Genomic DNA, 17,500 nt, shown 5'->3' on the forward strand with positions numbered 1-17,500 from the left:
CCCGTCCGGGTCACGCCACGGGCGTCCGGGGGCACGGTGGGCAACGGGCACGACGGCCGGCCGAGGGGGAGAGAGACCACCGGACCCGCGCGCTCACGCACGCGAACCCACCCGACCGGGGGAGGGGAGACGGCCACCGCGGGGGACGACGGCGCCCCACACGCCTTCGACACACAACGCCACCGCGGGCGAGCGGGCGGGCGGCGGCGGACCACCCACGGGAGGGGCCGCTACGGACAATCGTGGGGGAGCGATGCAACACCGGGGCACGGACAACCCCCGGGATACGAAAGCCAGACGGGAGCGGACGACATGGCTCAGGGCGTGGGCGAGCGGGAGGGAGCCGTCGGGCACGGCATAAGGCGACGACGGGGGAAGGGGCCGCCGGGCGCCAGGAGGCCCGAGTGGGGGGGGGGACAAGCCTCAGACGACAGACCCACCGGGGCCAGGGCACGCACGGGATCTCACCGCCAGTGGCCTCCGCGCACAAGGGCGGTCCCGCGGGCACCTGGAACGACCGGCCGCGCCTTCGTCGAGCCCCCAAACACGCACGCACGCACCTCACAGGCCCCAGAGCCCGGCCCCGCCATCGCGGTCGCGGTCAGCTCCGGCCAAACGCTCTTCTTCCCGCGCACACGCGCGACCGTCCGCCCCCCAACGCCGTACGGCCCGCCACGCGGAGGCCCGCCGACCGTTCAAACGGGGGGCACGGCGCCGGGGGAACGCCGTCCACGGCCTTGGCGGCCAGGGCGACATCCCCCCCCTCGCGGCGAGGTCAGGTCCGGGCAGCGCAGTCGGGCGACCGCTCGTCGGGGGGCGGTCGGCAGCGGTGAGAGGAAGAGAGGGAGGAGCACCCTCGGTACAGGATGAGACGCCCCGCGAGGGTGAGGCACGAGGACCCGAGGGAGGCGAGACCTCCGCCGCGACCGGGCCACTGGGGAAACAACGCCACGGGATCCCACCGCCCCAAACTCGAGAGCGGTCCCGCAACGCGCCCGTGGCGCCGGCCGGCCCAAAAGCCTCCGGCAACCCCTCGACCCTCCCACGGGGCCACGGCCTCACCACCGGGGCCGTCCCAAGAGCGACCTCGGCCCTTCGGCCCTCGGCCCCCAACGCCGCCGCGCCTGATCCCATTCTCGTCCGTTCCCAATCCGGTCTCGCTCCGGGGAGCACCGCGCCCCCGTGGAACGACCCCCACACGTTGGCCGGGCGGTCCCCCCCAAGGCGCGGTCCACAGGCGCCAGCACGGGAGCACCCATCCATCCGCGGCCTGGCACGGGACCAGGTGGAGGACCGCACGCTCACAGGGGAGGGGGGGGCGTGAGACGGGCTCTACCGCCCCCATCCCCCAGCGCACACCGGGGCGACCCGCGGCCGCGGCACGCAGCGCACACACGCGGGCGCCCTTCACGGCTGGAACGCCGGCCCGGCCCGGCGTGACCCTCCCCCGGAGTTCAGAGGGGGGGAGGCGCGGACCACGTTAGGCGAAGAGTGGCACTCGGCCCCCACCGCGGGGGCCGGCGGACCGCTCCACCCCCACGGCGGGGGAGGAGGGAACTCTGCCCACGCACAACTGGCAGCCGCAGGGGCGGCGGCTGACGACGCTCAGAGAGGCGGCGGGGCTGGGGCGGAATCCGACAAACCCCAGAAGAGGACACGCCTCCGCAGATCGCTAGAGAAGACGCTTTCTCGCCGAAGGTGGATCTCGCCCCCGACACCCGGTCGCCCCCGTCAGGGCCCCGGGGCGGAGGCGCTCGGGCACGCCCCCCGGTGGGGGGGGGTGGGGGGGTCTGCGGTACAGGGTAAAACAAAAACGCACGGTTGGCAACTCCCGAGCGTTCACGGTCGGGGGCCCCTCTCGTCCAGAAACCACCTCGGCTTCGAGAGGAACACTCTCCCGTCGGTACGGGAGAGGGGTCACCGAGGCAGACCAGGCCCGGGGTAGAGGCCCCCCACCACGATCGCCCGCGCGACCCTGCGGCAACACCGCTCGCGCGCAGGGAGGGAAGGGCACGAGCCGCGCGCACGCCTCCGGCAGTCCGCCACGCACACATCGTGGGGACGCCGAGACAAACACCCCCCCCCGCCCGCCCACGCGGCGCAGGGGGGGATGCCTCTTCAGCTTACCCGCCTCGACCCCCCCCTTCATCAGCCCAAGCAAACTGCTCGGGAGGAGCGTACCCAACGCGGCGGACGCTGCAGCGGCCACCAGAGGGGGACGCCGGGAACGAGGACGACAACCACCACTCGGTTTTCGGGCACCTTGGGGAACGGCCCGGTGCGCTCCAGGGGCACCGCAAAAGGGCCACGCAAGACCCAGCAGCCGCGCGCCAAACGGGGCGCGCGCGACCGGGCGGGCGGGACGCCCCTCCCCATCCGTCGCGGGGAGGGGTGACCCCGGCCAGGCAACGGCCCACAAAGGGCGAGCGAGGGCTGCCCGCTGCGTCAACAACAGGACCCACGACCCCCCCCGCCCAACGCCAGGAGGCCGAGGGCGGGGCGAGCGAGGGCGGGCCGGATAGTCTCGCACCCGGCGCCTCCCACCCACCGCCCACAGGCGGGCGGTGGAGAGGCTAGGTGCCCGCGGGCAGAACGAGAAGAGCGGCCCCCATTCACCACGAATGGGCCCGTCCCTCGCCTGGCACGCGGCTTAAGGCCCGGGAGAGCGCGACGTCACCACATCGATCAGGCCCCGTAGGACGGGGGAAGGGTCGGGGAGGCCAGTCAGGCCAGCGAGGACAGCGATCAGAGGAGCCCGCTTCAGCCTCGCCGGCCCCCGTCTCCGGAGGAGGACGGCAGACAACCCAGACACGAAGACCGCCTGACACGCAACGGCACAGAAGCCAGCTGGGTAAGGGGGAGGATTGCCGCAAACGCCCCCCGGGGCGCCGTCCCTCGAGGGGCCAGAGACCAACCCAAGAGGGCGAGCAGCCCCGCCGGGACACTCCGACGCCCTAAGAGCCGGCGCGCGGGCCCAGGCGGTCGAGCTCAAAGGGAACACGGCAGGGCGCCGGGTCACCAGGAACCCGGAACCCTGTCGCCGTGCGGAGGCCCAACCCCTCCGGCGACAGTCACCGGAGGACAGCGTGTCAGCACTAACCTGGCGGCGGAAGATGACGATATGAGGTGATCAAAAACACGGTGCAGGGTGGCGGGGACCGAGCCACTTGACCACGCCTGCCCCTACGACACTCGACACGGCCACCTGTCCCCAGCAGGTGCCCAGGGCCAGCAGACGAGGGGCACTCAGGGACATCTGGTCGACCCCCAGGACCCGCGGACCACTCCCCCCGTGGCGTAGAGGGTCGGGGAGGCCCTCGCCGGGCACGCGCGCCACCCCGGCCCCCGCACGGGGACTCGTGGAGGAGAGAACATCGGGACGGGACCGCCGCGGCCCGACAGGGGTCGCCCTCGCCGGCCACCCGCGCCACCCGGGCGGGGCCCGGTCCCCGGTCCCCGGCCCCAGCACAGGGGGGACTCATGGAGGAGAAAACATCGGGACGGGACCGCTGCGGCCCGACAGGGGTCGCCCTCGCCGGCCACCCGCGCCGCCCAGGGCCCGGTCCGTGCCCCCAGAGTAGGACTCGGAAGAAGCCACGGACGACTGGGATCCCGCGAGGGACCCAGCCACCCGTGCCACTCACAGGGCTGTCCCTGCCTCTTGAGCGGGACCCAGGGAAAAGCGGCAGGAAAGGCGAGGCCGTGGGAGAGGGAGAGGGACAGGCATGCACGGGACGGCGGCCGTTCGCCGGACACCCTCCTCTCCCGTCCACGTGCGCCGTCTCCTTCCTGTCCCCGCGGGGCGGGGAGGGTCTTGCCAGAGCGGCCACAGCGTGCTGGTCGACCCGCCCGGGCAGCCCCGCCAGCCCCGCCAGCCCCGCCAGCCGCCTGGCCGGCTGAGCCCGGAAGCGCGGCGACAACGTCCTCCTACGACAGCCCTGCGGGCCCAAGCTTCGCCTCACAGACGTCCCAGCCGGCGTCCCGGCACGAGCCAGATGGCCCTGAGAAGGCTGCTTGCTTCCCGGAACCCAGCCTCCGTCACAGCGGGGACTGTCCCCTGCTTTGCCTGCCGCACCGAAGATTCAGAGGACAAGAGCCTTCTAGAAAAGCGGCCGCCAGGTGGAGCCCGACCACAACCGGCGCCAGCCACCAGAGGTCTGCTGCAAATCACGGGGCAACCCTCCGGAGCCCATCATTTCAGAGTCCAGAAGGTCCCCCGAGGGCATCAAACACAGTCCCCCCTACTCCCCACGGAAGCCATCGACAGAGGACGGGTCAGTCTAGGGCCACACCACCCTGAACGCGCCCGATCTCGCCTGATCGGGGAAGCTAGGCAGGCCCCAGCGTGGCTAGCACTGGGATCAAAGAAAGGATGGGTCGACCCGACCACCGAAATCGTCCACCAAACCCGTCTCTGCACAGACCACGACATAGCCGAGAGACAGACAGGCAGACCCAGAAAGAGGGAAAGAGAGAAAGGAAAAGAAGAGAGAGAGAAGAGACAGAGAAACGGAGAGAGAAAGTCAGAAAGAAGAAAACAGTGAATAAGAAAAGACAGGAAGCGGGGGGAGAAAGGAAAAGGAAAAGGAAGGAAGGGAAGGCGATAGGAAACACAGAAAGACAGAAGGAAAGAAGAAATAAGGAAAGAAAAGACAGGCAGAAAGAAAGAGAACGAGAGGACGGAAGGAAGGAAGGAGAAAGAAAGAGGGAAAGAAAGAAAAGAAGAGAAAAAGAAAGGAAATTAAAAGAGAAAAAGAAACAAGAATACGGAAAGAGGGAAAGAGAAAAAGATAGAGAGAAGGAAGGAGAGAGAGAGAGAGAGAGAGAGAGAGAGAGAGAAAGCAGAGAAAGACACAGAGAGAAAGAAGGAAGGAAGAACGGAAAGACAGAAAGAAGGAAGGAGAGAGAAAGGAGAGAATGAGAAAGAAGGAAGGTAGGAAAGCAGAAAGGGGGAAGAAAGATGGAAAAAAGAGAGACAGAAAGACAGGATAACAGGAGCAAGGAAGAAAGGAAAGAAAAATGGAAAGAAATGGAAGGAAGGAAGGAAGGAAGGAAGGAAGGAAGGAAAGACTCGGCCGGGCACGCTGGCTCACGCCTGTAATCCTAGCACTCTGGGAGGCCGAGGCGGGCGGATCGTTTGAGCTCAGGAGTTCGCGACCAGCCTGAGCAAGAGCGAGACTCCCGTCTCTACTAAAAAGAGAAAAAAAATTATACGGACAGCTAAACACACACACACACACACACACACACACACACACGCACCACACACACACACACACACACACACACACACACACACACACACACACACACACACACACACACCGGGTCATAACTCTGTAGTCCGCGTGAGTGAGGCCCGGACAGTGCTAGTAGCTTTCCAAGTGGTCAAAAAGAATGCACAATAACTGGACTGTGGCCCGTCTGGACGCTGTAAAGGCCCACTTGAAAACTTACGCTCGCTCGCTAGGTGACCGACGTCCGCTTGACCTGTGTCTGTAACTGGAAATATGTACCTTGCAGAGATAAAAACAAAGCAACTAACTTGTAACTAAGTGTTTAAACTTTCCAGCTGCCCGTTGTGCTTGCTTAACGCCTGAAAGAACGTTCCTTAATTGGTGCTATCTGTTTCTGTAAACCTGCTCACTTAAAGACTGTCACCGAAACGGGGCCCGAGGCTGGTCCCAGACCCCACAGCTGTGGAGTAGGTGGTATAATGTTGTTTCAACCGCCGCCGTGCCTAAAGGCACGTAGCCTAAAGTCACGTAGCTGTAGCTTAGGATAGTATGAAACCTTCCTGGTTTTTTTCGGCTCAGGGCCATTCTCTGTACCCGCACCCTAACAGGGCAGGGGGGTGGTCGCCGGTCAGCTAATAAAGACTCATGACTTGGCTCAATTCGGTCTCTAGGTGGTCCTGTCTCGCACTCCGTACCATAACAGACGCCCTATCGGTTCAACCCAGCTCTGAAGGAAAGAAATGCCGAGCGTTCCACTAGCTGGAGGAAGGCAGAACGCACCTCTGCCTTCCTCTGAGGGCACGTCTGAGTGAAGGGGTCTTTCCCCCTGCCCGCCACCCCAACCCCCTCATCCCGGACCATACCACACCCGGCCTTGGCCTCCTCGGCCCGCCCCACCGGGCCCCATCACGGCCTCTGGAGCCCGGGCTCTCTCTCCCGGCACTGCTCCCCGCCCCCACCCCGGGACCTGAGATCCAGGGCCTCTGACTCCCAGGCCTCCCAGCTGTCTTGACTTACAGACTCAGTGTCTGCTCTGCCGGAGGGACCTCTTGCTGCGGGGCTTCTCGGGCTGACCCTCCGGGACCCAGGTGGCTCTCGGTGGCTGCATCTGAGGCCGAGCCATCCTGGCCTCGGCCACCCGTCTAACGGGCGCCCCCCCCATCCGCGTGGCCACCCGCGTCAGGTTTCGGTGCTGTAGTGCCACCCTGCCTCCCTTCCGGGGGGAATCCCACGCTGCCGTGGGCCCATTATGACCAAGAAGCTGCACCTGTGGGTCTGCCCCGTTTCCCCCCCCTCCACACACACACACACGTCACCCCCCAGTCCCCCCACAGTGGTTAGGAAGAAGGCAAAACTTCCTGGTACAAGGGTTGAACTGAAGGGGCGAGTGAGTGGCCACCTGGCAGGGGCATCCCATCAGATGGCTGAAGAAGTCAGACGCCGCCGAGTGCAGAAATGTCACGGAACTTGGGGTGCCACTGCCCTGCTGAGATAGGGCCGGGGCAGGCTTTAAAAGGCTAAAATTCTCCCTGCCTTTGGTACGTTGATACAGAACCCACGGTCCTTTCTAATTTTTGATTCCCGGAGAGGCAGGAAGTATTCCGAACGGCCACGCCATGGCTTTTCTAAATTGCCCACAAGGCCTTCTCCGACCCAGCGGGACAGGGCTTTGCTTTGGTGTTACATCGTGGTAAAAGAGACATCTCACAGCAGTGACCGTGTCCATCGACTTCGTCGGCGCGCTCAGGCTCGCAGTCCCACTTTTCAGACAAGCCTGGATGGCTACTCCGAGTCACTCTTTGCCAAAGGCCAGCCACTCCCCCCCCCCCCCCCCGCCTCGCATCTCCCATTTGGCCACCGCAACCCTTCATCCCCGTGAAGTGTGCTCCTGTCTGTACACCTACTCCGTCGGCGGGTGGGGGGGAGGGGGCCGGAGCAGGCCCACCACCTTGAGTGTGTGGAACAGGGCTGAGGATTTCCTAAGGGAAGAAAGAGGGTGGGGAGAGCGAGAGAGCTGCTCCTCCTCCTCCTCCTCCTCCTCCTCCTCGTGAAACTCGCAGATGATTGAGGATAAACAGGCCTGCACGGGAGGGAGGGAGGGAGGGAGGGTGCCGAGTCTGCACCACAGAAAATGGCCTTGTGGGGGGGGGGGGGCGGGGCGGGGAAGAGGGCAGAAAGCTTTTCCGTCTTTTTAAAACTTCCCCCAGGCTTTTGGGAACTTACAGCCTGGCCTGCATCCCTGAGGCACGTTAACTCTTTGGTTATAACTCCAGGTGGCCCCCCAGGGTGGGCGGCCCACGGAGTCCACAGGCTTTCTTCTCAGCAGAGACGGGGGGGGGGGGGGGGGGCCACGGGACGATTAGAACGGTTAACTGCAGTAATTGCCTGAAGCTGAGAACCAACCCTCCCTCCTTTAAAACCTCTGTATTTCTGCCTAGGCCTATGTTCAGGAAATTTGGGGGTTTGAGACTGAGAAGCTCTACCCTATTTATTTCCTCCTCTGCCAGCAAAGTAGACTCTCTCTTTCCTTACTCCTCATACCGCTTGTCCTCGTTATTCGGCCTCGTGGACAAGCGGCTGAGCTTTTCGGTAGCCAGTCCACACCCCAGGGTGGAGGGGTCCAGTCCACCCCGGTCCAGACCTGGGCCCTTCCTGCCTCCTTCCCAAGAGGATCTGCTTGGCAGCCCAGCCCCCTCGGACTGGGCCACAAGGAGGACACAAAGTGAGGACCCAGCCCCCCACGGTAGTGGCTGGGTGGCAGTTCTCCAAGGGTTCGGGGCTTTGGCTGACGCAGGAGACGGAGGGGGACTGATTTCTTTAGCGCCCACCCCGCCCCCAAGTGACCGACCTACGCTCCCTCCCCTCCCCCGTGCGCCGGGCCGCGGCCCCGAGGCAGGCCGGGAAGCGGCAGCTCGCGGGGCGGGGTCGCGGCTGAAAGCGGTTCCGCCCGCGAGAAGTCCGAGGCGGCTACGTGCGAACGCGCACGCGCACGCGCACGCGCAGTCAGCGCGTTGAGTCGGGGCGGGGGCGGGGGCGGGGGCGGGGGCGGGGGCGTGGCAAACGGCGGAAGGGCCCCGCCGGGGGCACGGCCACCTGTGCGGCCGGCCGGGCTAGGGGGTTTCCTCTTGGGTCGGGAGCTCGTTCCCCGCCCCCAGGCCGCAGGCAATCTCGAGGGGGCAGAAGCACGACTGGCTGGGCACCTCCTCGGGCGAAGCGGTCGCGGTGGCTGGGTGACGTGGGGCCGAGACGAGTCTCGTTCTGGGAGCGGCACCTCCCCCACGCGCCTCTCCTCTTGGGCCTTTCCGCCCGGGCTCCGGCCCCAGGGGAGGGGAGGAGTGGGGGCAGGGAGACGACCTCAGGGAGGGGCCGGACCAACCGAAGGAAAGCTGTTCGTGAACTCGTGTATCTTTCCCAGGGAAACACCATTTCTGGAGTGTATGAACTAAAATAAAATCTTAAGCCGCCCTCCGCCCGCCACCGCCTGCGTCAGACCCGTCCCGTGGTTGGCCCAGGGAACCCTAGAAAAACCTTTAAACCTGAGCTGCTGCCCTCAAGGACAGGGGAGGTCAGACACCCCTCCCTGATGGAGTCAGTTTTTGTCACAATGAGATACTGAATGCCCGACGGGCCTAAGGCCGGGCAAGACCAAGCTTAACGCATGCATATCTAGCAGGCCAACCGTTTACTGAACTACAGAGCACTTGAGTTTGGGGTAAACTGTCCCAGTGGCTTGTCTGTGATTAGCAGACATCCTTGTCTTAACTGAAAACGTGATGCAAAGCCTTTAGGCAGAGGTTCATTTATGTCATCGATTGCAAATCAAAGAATCTTTAAACCCAGCTGCAAACCCGTAAACACCGCGCCCCCCCCCTCCCCAACTGCCAGATGTCCTGCCTTTGGAGGCCAGACCGATGTACCCCTTCCGTGTATCGATTTGTGATTTTTACATGTAATTCCTGTCTCCCTAAAATGTAGGAAGCCAAACCGTAACCCGCCCCGCCGCCACGGGTCCGCTCGCTCGAGGCTTCTTGGGTGTAGCTCTCTGGGCCACGATCACGGACGTTGGGCTCGGAATAAAACTCTCTAAATTATTTTGCAGTGCAGTGATTCGGGGTTCTTTTCCATCGACGAGTCCATCGTGTTCACATTATTTTAGCCGTGGGAGCTTTTTCTTTTATAGTATGTCTGATCCCGATCGCTAGCCAGGTATTCATTGGTAATTTTGGTTGGCGGTGGTGCTCAAGCTTGTCTTCGTACATCCCAAATTGGCGTAAGCCACCGTGAATCTGTTTTACACCTTCCAAGAGCTAGCGCTTATTGCCGTATCATAACCAGGGCTCTCACGGCAATTTTTCCTTCTTTTTTTTCTTTTTTTCTTTTGACAGGCTCTCACTCTGTTTCCCACACTAAAGTGCAGTAGCATCATCGTTGCTCACTGCAACTTCAGACTCCTGGCCTCAAGCGAGCCTTTCGCCTAGGCTTCCCAAAGTGCTAGGATGGAGTTTTATTTTTCTCTGTGACACCCTGGGAGGAAATATCTTTTAGGGTCACGGGGTCAGAAATTTAGATCTCTTCTTTGAACTCATGGTAGGGGCTAATTGGGATTTTCAGTGGGTACACATAGGCCACTTGTAATTTCACCAGTACTCCCCATTGCTTGTCATCTATTCAGGCGGTGAACTCTTATCTCTTTCCCTATCATCTACTGTGCAAACGGGTTGGCCACAAGGATAATTTGAATATCAGATTCAGAGCACAAATAATTAAGGTCCTGTAGCGTTAATAAGTAAAAGGGGCCACATACAAACCTGTGGAAGTCTGTGTCCATTCTTTTTTTTTTTTTTTTTTTTTTTTCCCCCGAGACAGAGTCTCACTCTGTTGCCCGGGCTACAGTGAGTGCCGTGGTGTCAGCCTACCTCACAGCAACCTCAGACTCCTGGGCTCAGTCGATCCTCCTGCCTCAGCCTCCCGAGGAGCTGGGACTACAGGCATGCGCCACCATGCCCGGCTATTTTTTCCTATCTATTTTTAGTTGTCTGACTAATTTCCTCCTATATTTTTAGTAGAGATGGGGGGGGGGGGGTGTCTCACTCTTGCTCGGGCTGGTCTCGAACTCCTGACCTTGAGCGATCCTCCCACCTCGGCCTCCCAGAGTGCTAGGTTTACAGGCCTGCCTGAGGCAACGCGCCCGGCCTGTGTCCATTCTTTAATGTTGTGTGTCGCTCAGTTATGAAAAGGCAAGGGAACATAAAATCCGAGTTTTAGGGATAACTTACAGGCTCGGTATTCTTCCCCCCCACCCCCCACCCCACCCCCGGCATCCTCTAAGCCTATGTGAATATCAAGGAGGGTAAAAAAAACCCAGTGTTCTCAGTTCAGGGCCCGACATCTGTGTCCAGAGTAAAAATTGAGCGTCCTATTACACCTTTATTTCCCTTTGGTCTGCTAAGGCCCAACTCGGCAAAGAGGTCACCGTTTATTCTCTTTGCTAAAATCACACGTGCCCTAGTCTGTCTGCTTTGTCTCCTTTAGGGATAATCATCCAAACTTACCCGGGCCCCTCACAGCCTCATGACAATAGGCCTCCTTGGTTTACTGAAATAGAAAATACCGGCTCATCAGCAATGTTTGATCGGTTGCTTCAGAAACAAACGTTGCTCTGCTTTCTTTACTATGTTTTTTTTTTTTTTTTTTTTTTTTTTTTCCTTCTTTCTTCCATCAGACCCAATCCGATATAGGTGGGAGAGAAGGTAACCGGAGCCTCTTGAAAAACCGAAGTGAACCAAAGCGAGCTCACAGATTCAGATAGAAATCAGGAGGAAGAAAAATTGGGAGATAACATAGATTTTTCTGTCCAGCGGGTGTTCTCTCACTTAAATTTTACCAGAAGCGTTAGGTAGGGTGAGGATAATTGTGACAAACAGTGTTCTCCTTGGACAGATAAGGAGGAGGCAGGCTCAGAGTGACGAGTAACCGGGGCCCAAATATATCGCTAATGAGCATCATAGTGTGTTCCCGGGTTACACTGTTTTGTGAGGCTCAAAAGGTTTGGGGTGCGCGTGCGCGGGCATCCGTGTGCGTCCGCCATCCTAGGTGTTCCAGTAAAACCGATGTAAGGTAGGATTTCCCATACCTTCGATGATTTCATGTCCTGCAGGAACATAATGTTCCGGGATCAGGTTTTTATTCTGCCTTCTGTGCCTCATGCTCAACATGCCTGTGGCTTTACAGCCGAGACTTGCTCAGGAGGAGCCTATTCTCATCTTCTGGGAGGTTCTACTAATCTTTAAAAGACAAGGACGTAGGAAGATGATCCTATAACAACGACTGTGACCACGATGACAGGCTTACCGCTTGCCACGCGAGCTTCTGTGTGCTTTGCCTGCATTCGCTTTTTCACTCTGCACCATATCCCTGTGGGGTAGGCACCATTATTTCCCCATTTGCAGATGAAGAGGCTGAGGCACAAGGGGATCTATGACTCCCCGAGTTACCGGAAACGGAGTGTCATCCAGGTAGCCGGTCCAGGCCCCCTGGGTCTGCAGCCACTCTGCCGTGCTGATTCTGAGCCTGACCATTTCGTCACCGGTGGCTCCCTGAGAACCTTGACTCGGCCCCCTTCCTCGGTTGAGTTGGGAAACGTATCCATGTGTGTGTTATTTCTCTCCCTCCCTCTCCCTCCTCCCCCGCCTCCGTTTTAGTTTTTATTTATTTATTTATTTATTTGTTTGTTTGTTTGTTTGTTTGTTTGTTTGTTTGTTTTGAAAAGTGCATAGAACGATGAAAGCTTTAAAAGTAGGAAAAACCTTACAGAATAAATAAGGACACAAAGAAAGAAGACATCCAGGCCGGGCGCGGTGGCTCACGCCTGTCATCCTAGCACTCTGGGAGGCCGAGGCGGGCGGATCGTTTGAGCTCAGGAGTTCGAGACCAGCCTGAGCAAGAGCGAGACCCCGTCTCTACTAAAAATAGAAAGAAATTATCTGGCCAACTGAAAATATATATACATAAAAATTAGCCGGGCATGGTGGCGCATGTCTGTAGTCCCAGCTACTCGGGAGGCTGAGGCAGTAGGATCGCTTAAGCCCAGGAGTGTGAGGTTGCTGTGAGCTAGCTAGGCTGACGCCACGGCACTCACTCTAGCCCGGGCAATAAAGTGAGACTCTGTCTCAAAAAAAAAAAAAAAGAAAGAAAGAAAGAAGACATCTGTGTACGACAGTGCAATGTGTTTGTGTTTTAAGTCGTGGTGTTACAAAAGAGTCCAAAAGGTTAAAAAAGAAAAAAAAAAAAAAAAAAAAGGAAAGGAAAGAAAAGGAAAAGGAAAAGGAAAAAAAAAAAAAAAAACAACGTGGGAAAGTTTATGAAGTGAAAACACTTACAGTAAGCTAAGGTTAATGTATGACTGAAGAAAGAAATTTCTGAAGGTAAATGTCGTGTGTGGCCTAAGCGTCCGGGGTTTATAAAAAGCTACGGTAACGTCCTAGGCCTTCACATTCACTCACCACTCACCGCTAACTCACAGACTCACCCAGAGCGACCTCCCGCCCGCCCTGCGAGCTCCATTCACCGCGAGTGCCCTGGCCGGGTAGGTGTCCCACTGCACAAAAACCTATCAGACCGCGTTTCTTCCACTATTATAAGTAGTCGTACATTCTTTTAGGACCGTAGCCGTAGGGTACACCTCCAGGCATAGTTACAGGGTGGGAGAGGAGGGAAGAGGCCATTCTTCACGTATCGTTGGGTAGCACGGGGGCAGGGGAGGCAGTTTCCTCCTGCTCCTCCTCGTCCCCCTTCTCCCTTGTTTTGCTTCTTCCTTGTTTTCTCTTTGTTCCTCTCCCAGTTCCCCCTTCCATCGTCTTGACGGATTTGGATGAGACGTAGACATTTTCCATGTCAGGCTTTACTCATACCGAGGGAGTAGGAGAAAAGTAAGCCGCCTACCATGACACAAGGGAACGGAAGTTTGTGAGCCGTTGACTGCTGTGGCATTCTGACACTTGGTGTTTTTCAGGACATTCTATATTTCTGCTATCCCACTAGAATGTATCCCCTTGATCACTACCGTGTACCCCCATCCCAGCTTTTTCGTGAGCCACCCTCAACGGCCGTGACAATGTGGTGCGGGGACTCCCCTCCGTCTGGTGCCTCACACTCGCACATTTGGGGTTTCGTATCAGGATAGCAAAGTGATCGCCTTTCAATAACCTGGCTGGCCACGGTGGCTCATGCCTGTGACCCCAGCAACTTGGGAGGCAGAGACGGGAGCATGACTTGAGCCCAGCAGCCGGAGACCAGCCTGGGTAACACGATGAGACCTCGTCTCTACCAAGAAAATATAAAAAAAGAAAAATTATGCCGGGTGTGGCAGCACAGCATTTGCCTAGAGTCCCAGCTACTCAGAAGGCCGAGGCAGAGAGGATCACTTGAGCCCTGGATTTGGAGCTTGCCGTGAGCTACAATCAGGCCAAGGCGGCCTGGCTGGGAGAGGACAGAGTGAAAGGAATCCTGTCTCAAAAAAAAAAAAAAAAAAGGAAAAGAAAAAAAAGAAAAAAGAAAAGAGGAAAGAAAGTAAAAACAAAACAAGACCGATAAGACAGCTTAGAAGTCTCGGTGTTACCGAAAGCTGGGCCACTTGCCCACGAGGCCAAATAAGGAGGACAAGCCGTGTGACGAGGAAGGAAAGAGAGAGTCTATTTTGCCGGTAAAGGAGGAAATAAGGTAGACCTTCCCATCTCCAGCCCCCAGATTTCCCGAACATAGGGCTAGGCAGAAATAGAGAGCTTTTAAAGGGCGCGCGGGGGGGTGGGTGGGTGGGAGCCTGTGGTCCTCAGCTTTAGCAACGATTGCGGTTAATGATTTCAATCGTCCAGGCTCTGCCAAAAACAAAGCCTGTGAACTCTGTGAACTCTGCCGGCCGCCCACCTGGGGGGCAGGGGACCACTTGGGAGTTTTAAGAAAAGATTTAACCTGCCTTGGGGACGTAGGCCAGACGACGAGTTCCCAAAAGTTGGTGGGGGGGGGGGGAGGAGAGGGTAAAAGGACAGAACATCTTTCCGTCCTTTTTTGGTTTCTTCTTTTTTCCCCCCTAGGTACCAAAAGATAGGAGCCCGATGCCGAAAAGAAATAGGTAAGGGCGCCCACGTGCACACGCAGAGATATACCATCGAATACGTCGTGTTGACAGTGTTTCTGAGTCGGGGAAACCGGAAGATGATGGGGAAGTATCACGAGCAACTTCGTATTTCTCCCAGGACGGGAAAATGGACCCGAAGAGAAAAATGCATCGCTCTCGGCGTAGGATAAAAAGCTACATCTTGTTATATAATATGAGGCATTCTGTGCTTTAAATTTTTATCCGAGATGATATTCAGTAAGCCTAAAAAACAAGATAAAACGGAAACAAACAAAAGGGCAAACAACAACAACAACAACAACAACAACAACAAAAGAACTACGGGCAGAGGCCTATGGTCCCGGGAGGAGGGAGGGAGCGGGAGGAGGGGCGCCTCCCGCAGACAACAGGGCGGGTGGGCGGAGACCCGCCAGAGGCTAGGGCTGCCTCGGGCGGGGCCCAGAGCTGCGGGCCCAGGAAGAAGAGAGTGGGACCGGACCGTGCTCTACTCCCCGCGGCTGATCCGAACCACGCCCCGCCCTCCACCCACCCACACACACACACACACACACACACACACACACACACACACACACACACCACACAAAACCCCCACCCCACCCCCACCCCCGCCCGGGGAGTCAGCTCTTAAACTCCCAACGTCACCTGACTTTCCCCGATCCCGATCCCGATGGCTGATCAAAGTGGCCGCTAGGTGACACCCGACAACCGGTGCCAGTGTCAGCCTGAAAAGAAGGGACCCTATGACGGGGGTGGGGAGGGGTGGGGGTGGGGCGCACAGTGGGCGGCCCGGCCAGCTCCCCTTCCTCCTTGGAGCGGATCGGATCATCTGGAACTTGGAACTTTATCCCGAGAGGAGAGAGTGACACTGGGTGTGTGCTAGAAGCCGGAGGGTTGGGACAGGGACCTACCCGAGAGAGAAGTAGAGTACAGGGAGTTTCAGAGTTGACCCACTCACGATCTCAAGGCCCGGTCAGTACAAGCGTGGCAATATCTGTCACTGTGGAATGAACACTTGGTACCAAAGACCTTTGTCTCTGCTGGCCCCCTGTGCCCAGGGGGGCACGTGGCCAGAATCTGACATCCTAAATGTCTTCTTAGAAAGAATTTGGGGGTGGGGGCGGGGGCGGGGGCGAGGGCGAGAGACAGAAAAAGAAAAGAAAGGGGCAAGAAACGGCTGCCACAAAACTATCAGAACAGATAAGCGATCGATGGGGCCTATCCGGTGACGTTCTTTCCCTACCCAGAGACCGACTTAACATAGCTGGTGTCACTGCAGTCGGGCCACGTTCCGGTGGACACGGAGAGTCGAGGGAGAGCCGGGGATAGACTCTCACGCTCCGCACCGTCTCTCGTGGCAGCGGGAAGGCGGAGGGTGGCTGAGGGTTCTATGCTCCTTTATCACACACCGTCAGGTCAGGTAAAATGGCGGACAGATTTCCAATGTTTCGAGAAAGGAAGAGCACTCACTCGTGCAGGCCATCTACGTGTACGTGGGAGAGTGTCCCCGAGAGTGGCTTTAAGAGCCGGGATGTGCCTAGGCCGAGAAGGTACACGGTCCCGAGTGGGAACGGTCCGTCCCATAGAGTCAGTCGGTAGGAGGCCACCTGTCGAGATGGAACTCCCCCCCCCCACCGCCACCGTCTTCCCCTTCCGCTCCCCCCCACCCCCGCACCCGCACCCGCACCCCAGAGCGCACAGACTCAGAACGGAGTCACTGGGTGCCAGTGCCCCGCCCGGGTGCTGCATCATTCAACCGAACTGGGAAACAGGTGGGCTTTCGGACCCTCGGGAGGGAGCTTCACGGCGGGCGGACAGATCAGAAGGGGCCCGGCTCCCTTGAGTGGGCAGGCTGGGGACGGTCGGTGGGGACCCTTGAGGCAACGTCGGGGACATCTATGTGGCGGTCCGAAGCTAGCGTCTGAGAAATCGTCCCGAAAGAATGATGGCGTACACAGATCCCCTCCGTCCAAGTCCCCTCCGTCCAAGAAGCGAGCTTCATTTCTAGAGGAGGGCCACCCACGCGGGGGAACCGTAGGCTTCCCGTAGACATTCTCTTCAAAAGGGTATTCACTCGGTGGAGTGAAAATCCGAAGATCGCTGTCTTCTGACACAGCTGCAGAGAAAAGACGGCACCCAAATCAATGAAACACACACCTCCTCCCATCTGAACGAGCGCTCCGGACGGTCACGTAGGGAGAGCGACGGGCTCTCTCCCCACCCTGTGGTCTTCTACCTTTTGTTGCGGTTTTTTCCTTCAGTGGATAGAGGAAGAGACACGGGGGGGGGGGGGAGGGTCGCAGCCGGCCCGCGAGTGGGTTTATTATCCTCTGCGAGTACCAACACACGCCACCACCTAAGTGAAGGAACACGCCCGCGTCCCATGTCATGTGGCTCAATGCCTGGCAGATACTAGTCTTTGCAGACGTCTTCGTGACCGACAGGACGTCGCCTTAGACACGGACACATCTTGTTCCCCCCCCCCCCCCGAGGCTATAGGCGATTCTGTACCTCCTCGGGGTCAGGGCACGGTCTGCCTAGGCACCTACAACACGTGATGGCTCCGCCATGAGAACGAACTCCCGTGGCACGGGGGTGGGTGGGGGGGTCGGGTGCTGAAGGATTCGGCTGAGTGAAGGAACGTCACGGGATTCAGAGTGCCATCGGTGGGCTTGAGAGGCGAGCAGGGCAGGCTTTGAAAGGCTAAAATTCTCCCTGCCTTCCGTCTGTTAATACAGAACGTACAGGCCGGGCGCGGTGGCTCACGCCTGTCATCCTAGCACTCTGGGAGGCCGAGGCGGGAGGATCGCTCAAGGTCAGGAGTTCGAGACCAGCCTCAGCGAGAGCGAGACCCGCGCCTCTACTAAAAATAGAAAGAAATTATATGGACATCTAAAAATATATACAGAGAAAACTTAGCCCGGCACGGTGGCGCATGCCTGCAGTCCCAGCTGCTCGGGAGGCTGACGTAGGAGGATCGACTGAGCCCAGGATTCTGAGGTTGCTGTGAGCTAGGCTGACGCCACGGCACTCTAGTCTGGGCAACAGAGTGAGACTCTGTCTGTCTAAAAAAAAAAAAAAAAAAAAAAAAAATATATATATATATATATATATATATATATATATATAT

General features: G+C 58.6%; 1 long non-coding RNA gene across 1 annotated transcript; it reads right to left on the bottom strand.

Annotated features, from left to right (window-relative positions):
* Positions 1-13,119: 13,119 nt before the first annotated feature.
* Positions 13,120-13,484, bottom strand: LOC123625126. Its single transcript, XR_006730402.1, has 2 exons — positions 13,443-13,484; positions 13,120-13,174 (listed from the first exon to the last, which is right to left on the bottom strand). It is a non-coding gene; the product is annotated as an uncharacterized LOC123625126 (long non-coding RNA).
* Positions 13,485-17,500: the final 4,016 nt, after the last annotated feature.

Source organism: Lemur catta, chromosome 20, assembly GCF_020740605.2.
Source record: "Lemur catta isolate mLemCat1 chromosome 20, mLemCat1.pri, whole genome shotgun sequence".
In the NCBI taxonomy this organism is placed as follows: Eukaryota; Metazoa; Chordata; class Mammalia; order Primates; family Lemuridae; genus Lemur; species Lemur catta.